The following is a 9,995-nucleotide window of genomic DNA, read 5'->3' on the forward strand; positions in this document are numbered from 1 at the left end:
GAGTTACAATATAGTATTAGCTCTTCTGATTAATTTCTTTAAAGGTTTGCAAAATAAAATAATTCTGTGCACTCAGATTTCTTTGCTGGTTCCTTCTCCATTTCCACATCTAATTTATTGAATGCTCCTATTATGAAAATTTTAATATATCAAGTGTATCAAAGCCCAATCTCATCAGGTACTCATTCAAGTATTCACCATCCAGAAAGACACAACTGTAGTCAAGTGGTCTGACACATGCTAAAAGGTCTGGGTGAGTAAGGGTAGAAGTGATATGTTGCTGACAGAAGATATTAAGTGAAAAGTGCAGGAACATCATTTAGTCTGCAAGTGCTCACAATATACCCAATTTTATCTATGTATTTTCAAGATACTCATCAGAACTCCTTTCTTTGGCAAACCCTTCCCTTCCAGACAAGTTGTAAAAAAGTGCTGTGAGAAGAAAAATGTCCTGTGAAAACTTCTACCAGGTAGATCTTCTTTCAGCTTTCAATCTACTAATTTAAGAGAAATTTATAAAAGTACTTCCAGACAGGTGTTAACTTCTAAAGGGACTTCCAAAACTACAGAAAAAAAAAAAAGTTCTCTGGTATGGATATACAAAAGGTATTAACTTAGGGTCATTTAAAAAAAAAGATTGAATTGTAAAAAAAATCCAATTCCTCCCGTAAGCTCTCCAATAAAAACAAAAACAAAAAAACCCCCACAAAACAAACAAACCCTACCAAAAAAACCCCAAAAAATCAACAAAAAATCCCCAACCAAACAAAACCAAAACATCCCCAAACTAAACCACTTTCTTTTATTTCTCTCTGTTAATAAGAAGATAATTTGTCTAATAATAAGAAGAAAGAACAAGTCCTCTATTTTTTCTGCTCTTCTTCCTCAACAGAATTGTGGGGTTTGTAATAAATGAGCAATGGACAGTTATCACTTTTCCACAAGCATCTGCATGAATATTAACACTGAAAATGCATGCTCACAACACAACCATTTCCTTAAAAGTTATGGAACCACTTCTCATTAAAACAGTAGACATTTTGGTATATTTAGATAATTAACAGGTCTAGCCTGGATCACTGTTTTATGTTGACAACACTTACTTTCAGACAAGAACGGTGAGAAAAGCCCAGTCCCAAAGAGCTATAAGTCAGAACAGTCACATCTAATAAAATACAGGAACTGGGTATCCAGAGCAGCAGTACACCCTTCATCATGCTACAGGATTTATCTTAGAAGGTAACAGTATAGTTGTAGAGAAGTTGTGGAGTTGTAGAGAAGAAAAGATTCACTTGATATTAACATGCAAGCAAAGGGACAGATGGCAAAGAAATATTTTGCAATTTTGGATGATTCAAAATTTTTGGAGAGATGTCACTCAGACCTAAAAAATGTGGATTTTTTGTAGAGTGTTTTGGCATGCTGCGCTAGTTGCAAGGAAAAAATGGATATTCAAAGAGACCGAAGCTTTGTCAGAGATGTACTTGCCACGTGATTCTGACTTTCTGAGTAGTTGGTACAAATTCTTCAGGAAATATATTGGAGATCTTGACTTTGGCAGAAAATGACATCTATTTGTTCTGCTTCAAGAGGCTAACAAACAGATAATGAAATGGTTCAGAGAGACCCACTAATGGGAGTATGAGTGTTGCATCCAGGGTTATTAGTCTAGAGCACAGTTTGTACCCATACGCTCCAGTATCCCAAGGATACACGAAAAAAACCACTTCAAAAACTAACCTGTTTACACACCGTTATTTAAGGATGTGCATTTCTCTGCTATTTTGAGTCAGTGTGCAGATAATAAAAATGTAGGTACTGCACAGTACTCAAGTTTGTTAATATTAAACATAGTGGTTTGAAAGAAAACTGCAACCTGGAACCATGGTTGCATGGAAAGGGAAGACAATAGAGTTAGGTTGTGTTGTGAGCCAGTTATTATCAAACCATGAAATACCTCTATTCTAAGAACAAAGAATAATACTTGTTCTCCTCAACTTTTCTGACCACTCTTCTTTAGTGGTCAATTGGCCCAGAAGGATATTTTATCAGTGTAATGTTTTGTCAGTAGTATGAAATAATCTGTAAGCATGGCTCTGTTGCTATTTATGCTTGTAATTAATAGTCAGGTTTAACTGTATGTTTAATTGATTTAGAAGGAAATCCTACTCCCTCCTTGTGGGAACTTTACAAAAGCCACATATAATGCTTATATGTCAGAAAGCCTAGTATCTTGATCCAGCTGAATTTCAAACTCACAGGACATTAAAAATTTCCTGTTTATATTTACATAAGGGAGGCTAAGGAAGCGGTAGGCTCAAAAGGAAAATCTGTGCCTGATGCTATCATCTACTGAAGAAGACCGCAGGGTGGTCGCACAGAGATGATCCTTTGATACTGGCTCAAAGAAAACGCTTTTCTTAAACGTCTGGTAGAAGTCAGCATCTAGGAAATGTCTCTGTGAATTTTTGTAGCTGAGAAGATTTTTCAATCTATTAACTGAACAGAGAAAATAATACAGATTTGAAACTGTACCAGGCGAAGTGCCCAGTGGTGGCGGCAGCACTGCGGGCTGTGCTGGCACATCCCTGTGTGGGGCGGCCGGGACTACCCCGTACGAACCCCGCAGGTTCCAGCGGCTCCAGTGTCCCCAGCGCAGGGCATGGCTGAGCCCCTCAGCCACGGGCGGGTGAGCGAGAGCCCCGGGGAAAGCCTGGGCAAGGGAGGGCAAAACACTGCCCGGCAGCCAGGGCTGAGGAATGGGAACCAGGTGAGAAACAGCCCTGCGAGCACCGAGGGCAGAGCAGGAGGAGGGCAGGAGGGGAGGAAAGACCCCGGCAGGGATGGCCCTGTGGCCCCAGGAGAGACCCCGGTGGGGAAGGTGGGCATACCCTGAGGGAAGCTGCAACCACTGGAGAGCCCACACTTGAGCAAGCTTATTCTGATGGACTGCAGTCTTTGGGAACGTCCCAGACTGGAGCATGAGAAGGAAGGAGAAGGAGAAGGAGAGAGGAGATGTTATGGACTGACCACAGCCCCACATTCCTCATACCCCTGCACTGCTGGAGGGGGTGGGAGATAGAGGAATCAGGAATGAAGGAGTGAAATTGAGCCTCGGAAAAGGGGAAACAGGAGGAAAGTGTTTTAGTTTTTGCCTTCTTTCTCACCATCCAACTCAATCTCATTTGGCAATAATAAATTGGCTTTCCTCAAACTGAGTCAGTTTTGTCAGTGATGGTAACTGGTAAGTGATGTCCCTGTTTTTATCTCTATCCATGACCTTTTCATCTTATTTTCTTTCTCTGTCCTTTGAGGAGGGAGAGTGAGAGAGTGGCTGGTTAGGTGTCCATCTGCTGGCTAAGGTCAAATTGCTCCAGAAACTAAATCGAAGTAACCAAATTTAAATCAAATTAAAATATTTCCTTAAACTCTGTACGAGATTCAAAATCTAGTGTGTAAAATATAGCCAATAGCATGTATTCTGTTAAAAAAGGCTTTATCCTTTTCTACCGTAAAACTCAGGAGTAACTCTAGCATTAAACACTATTTCAAATGGGATTCACAAATGCTCTACACCAGTTTTACAGATAGGGCAGCCAGGTAATCCGGTATGACTCATGCACATTGGACTTGTTAGCAATTGATGGAAATCTTCAAATTCTGCAGTAACAACCATAATATGTCAAGCGTGAGAGAGGAAACTGAAAACCTACACCTTTCTTTCAAAAAGCATAACAAAGAAGGAGTCTGACATGCTGAGCTGGAAGTACATTAAACCCTTTAGTGCAGGTTTAAAGAATTTTTTTAACAGAATTATAGTTCCTTTAATCTATTATACAAGCATTAGCAATTATATTTCTACTATGCATTGGGTTGCATTACCAGGAGCAGTGCAAATGTGTTTTTTTTTTTTTTATCTCAGTAGTTCCTTACATTACCTCTTGTAATTTCTATGGTCTAGATTGTTCTGCTGATTCAAAGCAGCATCAGGCACCCAGGTTTCACACAGGTACAACAAGAAGGCTCAGTATTGTTAGCAGCTGCAGTGAAGTCCACACAGCAGTTCATTAATTTTAGCTGAAGTATAGCCTGGGTTTTCACATACATGTTCTGTTAGTTTAATGAACAGGGGTAAATATCTTATATATCCTGGTGAGGCTTCATGTTCTCTGATTTCAGGTTTGCACTTTTTTCTGAGGTAGTATGAGAGAGTGAAGCCAATGCAGACAGATGAACTTCTACAGACTAACCCTTACTTCCTGAAAAATCTCTCTTGAATAAGTCTAGTAAAAACATCTCATTACAAATAGTGTATCTGGTGAAAATTGTCCTGCTGTGGTGTAATTCTATTTTGAGTGTTAAGTACCGATTACGTGAGTACTTTTAAAAGGTGATTTTTAGACCCCTAGTGGGTGGTGATTTCTCCTGGAGAGCTCTCACTTAGCTGTCATGTTCTCTGAAGTGAATTTTTACATGACCTCTCCTTATCTGCCACCAGTGACTTTGTATCCTATTACTTCTCCTAATATGCTCGCAAAATTTATTTTTCCTGACATGTTTCTTGTGCAGGTGGTACACTGAGGAGCAACCTTTCAAAACTCTAGTGAGAAGCAGTGTGGTGATTTACCTGCAGTTGCTGCTGTCTGATTGGCACCGATCTTGAATGTCTAATATACTGCACGAATGTAGAGCTAAAACTGTCCAAGTAACACTATCCTGGGTTACCAATTCTGTACTATTTCAGAAGTACTGTTTTATTATTTTTCTTCTGAAATAACTTGCATTTTGACCAGTATCTGGTTTTGTACTATACTGGAGGAAGGTTTTCACTGGTCATCAGTCCATTTATTCGTCAATTTATAAAACTGCCCCATATTGTATATGTCAAACATTATCATTAGCACCAGTGTTTATACTTCTGGCATGATCTTCTGGTGATAGCTTGCTTTTATAATGTCTTGACAGATTTTCTACATCTTTAAGAATATACAGATCTTTTTATCTTGTTTGTTGCAAAATATTCTTTTATTACAACAACTGACACTAACTTACTGAGTTATTTCCCCCAAATTTAAAGATTCTAAGAATTTCAGACTCATTATTTATTTTGGTTAGAAATTTAGATTTTTCATTGTCCCTGTGCTTAACAAGGTGTTTCAGAATAGTAAGGATAGCTGGCCCTTCTACTTTTCCCATGTCACTTATAAAGGTAGTATTACTTCATTGCCATGAGTAGGACTTTCTTTGTTCACACTACAGTGTCAGTTTCAATATAAATAGTTCCGAGCTCGTATCTCTTTATTAGTGCTCTGTTTGTTAGACAAAATGAAAACTGTGTTGTTAAACTCACCCTTTAAAGTATTTTTGAGATTCTGATTTTGAGAGTCTTTTTCTCTGAGGGAGAAGGGAGGGAGAAGAGGGCACAGTGCATGTCTCCGGACTTGTAAATCATTACTTTTAGTATGACTTTTTAACTGTTCTAAAATTTTGGAGGTAGATGGATATTATTGTTGTTTTACTCTATGTACAGTGCCAGGAGATGGACTTTGATGATCTAGCTTCCTGTCCTGTAAAAGTAGTTTCTCAATCTTGGCAGCAACTTATTACCCATCATCATTTGCCTCAGTGGGTTTCACATTTCTCTCTTTTTTTTTTTCTTTTTTCATTTTGTGAACAGCTTATTCCTCTGAAAAATGTACCTGAAAGGCCTTGAACAGCAAAACCATACTATTTCCTTCTGCTTAAATAAGCTTTCCACTTACATCCTAATCTTTTGTCCCTGTGTATATTAGAAAATGAGTGGCTTTGTAGGCTACAGGTCATCTATCTATCTCAGGTCCTGCAAAGTTTCAGTCCATTAGCTTCTTCTGCCTATTTAAGCTTTCTGAGATTTGCAAATTGATTTCAAAGTAGATGAAATATCTTTCTTTTCTTAAATTCTTGCCCCATAGTTTGAATTCACTTAAGCTGCTGAAGGAAACGAATATCCTGTTATTAATGATTTTAAAGATTCTTTTCAGCAGCTCAACTACAAGAGCAAGAATTCTTCAATCACTTCATTTTATTCTAGGAAAAATAAAAGGCCATAATGAAACAGTGGTAAAAGCTGCAGTTGAGTTTTACAGGCTATAGAGTTTTACAAGCTAAACATACATACATAAGACACATGATGTATTTATTATTTTGCTTTTGTTTAGATCAAATTTTCAATTTATATCCATCATCATTACACTGTTGAAGACCATTTACAATGTCAACTAACATCAGCAGCAGGTCTAACCCCTTGATAAGGTAATATAGCTTATTTTTCAGGCTAAGAAGACTACTTTAAAGACTATTTTTGACTAAACAATTTTATATGACCAAATCTTCTGAAACTCTGATGGCTGTAATTCAGTTTCTGTTTTCCTTATTAACAAGTATAAGCACATTTAGGTTTAAGGTTTATATTAATTTAGGCTACAGAAACAAGATTAATGGAAGATCCTCACAAAACTTCATTTGGATTAAGCATTTTGCTCAATCAGAAGTAATTAGAAAACTAACCACAATTTTTATTCCAGAGGATACATTAGTTAGAATATCTACAAATTCCTAATCACTTGGGTATTACTTTGCTTATTCCAAAGTAGAACAGAATAATTTAAAATGGTTTTATTCATCATATTCTTCATTAAATCAAATAACAAAATGCATATAAGGAAATATTCAATATACAGATTCTTTTTTTTTAGTACTAAATCCCCCACATGTGATTTCTAAGAGCTGTAGTCATGTACAGAGGAAAATAAGTTAGAATTTTAGAATTTTAAAGGAGAGAGTCAACTCCCTCTCATGCTATCTATATCCACGATGAAGGGATATTGATATCTTTTCCAGGATAAGGCATTCCAGGAAAATCCTCTCTGACATCCTTTACTATTTTAAAGGAAATACTCATTCCTACTTTAATTATAACAGAGGAGCTACATAACTATATATTCTAACAAGATTCTGGGGGAGTGATTTGGTCCTTGAGGCATGTCAGAAAACCAGTAGGCTAAAACTGAGAAAAAATGAGTATCATTTTTTAATAATTCCTCTTTTTTTTTTTTTTAATCAGGTTATTATTTCATTTCACTGCTTTTTTATTTTATTTTAAACTCTATATTTCTTTATTTGAATTATTTTGTAAATTAACTCACATATAATCCAAACCCCTCTGAATTTCAGCCCTACTTGAAACTAACCACTAGTTATAATCCCAATTCTTTCTTTTTTTGTCTCCATTCCTATATTCCTTTGCCCCTTCGCATCAAAGGAGTGGGTATCACTTCGATGTGGCCAAAGTCTAATAAGAATCAGACACAGGAGAAATCCGGGATGGTAATTTATGATTAGATTATGTTTTCAGAAGTACCTGACCACATGTTGTCTTTCTGGACATCTTCACTATTTCCCCAATTGAACTAACGTAAGAGGTTAAGTTTAGCTTTTGATTAGTCGGTGTATCAGAAGTTCTTTCTCCCCAGAAATAGCCTGTTATCCTGTTTGCTTCATCTCACTCACAGTACACTTAAAAACCCCTCAGGTAAAGCCTCAAAGTAGTTTTCCAAACAGCACAAAGTTCTTATAGAGTGCTTACCCGACCAGCACTCTGTTTTCAGCCAGTCATCCCCCAAATGACAAGTTCCTTAATTTCCTTCCTAAACATCCACAAATAGCTGACTGTGGGACCCCCCTCTTGGCTTCTCCGCTGTTTGCCCCTAACTAAAGATTTTGTCTTTCATGCTGAATAATTCCTCATACTCTGCACTCTCTGTTAATTATCTTTTGATTGACTCCTAGTTCTGCCAGCCCCTGTCTCTGTTCAGTCTTTCAGAACTTAACTTCAGCTCATATCAAACTCTTCTTCATTAATGACTATCACTGTCTCATCGCAGATAGCTTCTCAAAACTTTTGACTTCTCAAACTAGATGACGTGTACATGTCTCAAATTAATTTCATTCCCATTTGAGATCTTGTCAAGAGGATACAGCACATTTCTGTGAGTTGCTGTGGCCAAAAGCCATTATTTCAAATGCAAACAGTAATTTGCTTTACTATAGCCTTTAATTAGTATGCAATTAACCTGGATATGTCACCACTACATAGCTATTATTATTAATTATTCTGTGCTAGCCAGGGCAGCTGGTTTTCTCTTATGTTTCCTCAAATAGCACTAACAGTAGACTTCCGAGCACTTCAAAAAGCCAGACTGTGCCCAGATTGTTAATGTTCTCTGACCTTCAGGGAAGCCTAATTAGAATAGTTGGAGAATTTCAAATGGAAATAAAGAGGATAGCAATTTATAATTAAGCTTAAGCATTTGGTTCCAGAAAGAGTTCAAAGGAAGTTAGACTTCCTCGGTGGTTTACCCTGCACTTAACCAAAATGTTTTGTACATTGAAGATAAACCTGTTAGAATATAATATGGAATAAAGAAAATGGAAATCACAGCCATGAAAAGATATACAAACAGAAAATTCTCTATTGCACCAAGGGTCACCTATTCTTTGTCCCTTTTCACCCTAGGTACCTTAAGTTTCACAGGCAAGGTGTTCAGAAGCAAGAGGGGACCAAAAAATGCTTTGATATTGGATCTGTAGTTTGTCTGAGGGGAGAGATTAAGAAAGTATTGTTTGGTTCCATATTTAAATGATCTCACTAATATCTATGCAAGATAAATTTACACAGAATACCAAATCTGTATCTTGATTCAGATGCAGACCTTTGGTCTGAAATTATCATTATGGAAAGTACAAATACTATCACTACTTCCTTAGATATGTTTAATAGGAAATAATGACTCATTGACTATTCAGAATAATTTCACAGAATCATAGAAATATTAAGATTGGAGAATAACTCCAAGACAATTGAGTTCAACCTTCGACTGAACACTGTCCTACAAGTTAACCATGGTACCAAGTGCCATGTCCAGTTGTTTCTTGAACACTTCCAGGGATGGTGACTCCACTACTTCCCTGGGCAACCTGTTCCAATGTTTGACAATCTTTTCAGAGAAGAAGTTCCTCCTGATGTCCAACTTGAATCTGGCATAGCTTGAGGCCATTTCCTCTTGTCCTGTAGCTGGTTGCCTGGGAGAAGAGGCTGACTCCTGCCTTGCTCCAACCTCCTTTCTAGTATTTGTAGAGACCAATAAGGTCTCCCCTCAGCCTTCTTTTCTCCAGGCTAAACAAACTCAGCACCCTCAGCTGCTTCTCGTATGATTCACTGTCCAGACCCTTCATCAGTCTGATTACCCTTCTCTGGACACCCTCCAGCACCACAAATATCTTTCTTGAAGTGAGGGGCCCAGAACAGGACACAGTACTTGATGTATGAACTCACCAGTGCTGAGTACAGAGGGACAATCACTGACCATGACTTCTGATCTGGGTCAGGATGCCATTGGCTTTCTTGGCCACCTGGGCACACTGCTGACTCACATTCAACTGGTTGTTGACCAGTCCCCCCAGGTCCTTTTCCACTGGGCAGCTTTCCAGGCACTCTGCCCTCAGCCTATTACACTGAAGTACAGGGACTGAAGTGCAGGACCTGCAACTTCACCTTGTTTAACTCATACAATTGGCCTCATCCGTTCAATCCAGCCTGCCCAGATCCCTCTGCACAGCCTACCTAACCTTCAGCAGATCAACACCCAACTTGGTGTCATCCACCAATTCATTGTGGGTCCGATCAATCCCCTTGTCCACACCCATTTCCTTACACGATATGTAATTGCACAATAGGAAAATAGTAGAAAAATGGAACTAAGATGCAACTGAGTACAGAGAGGGGAAAACGGTTCTAATGTTGTCCCCATCATTCTCATCCACAGTTAAGGATCTGTCTCAGACCTTTAGCTTTAAGAGTTTCTAGTCAGAGAAAGCACACTGAGACTGTGAGAAGGTGGTAATGCTGTGAACACTGCAGTGTGCAGTGATACCTTAACTTAACTTTACCTGTTAGC

The sequence above is a fragment of the Corapipo altera genome, unplaced genomic scaffold (genome assembly GCF_003945725.1).
Source record: "Corapipo altera isolate COAL_440 unplaced genomic scaffold, ASM394572v1 66, whole genome shotgun sequence".
NCBI lineage: Eukaryota > Metazoa > Chordata > Aves > Passeriformes > Pipridae > Corapipo > Corapipo altera.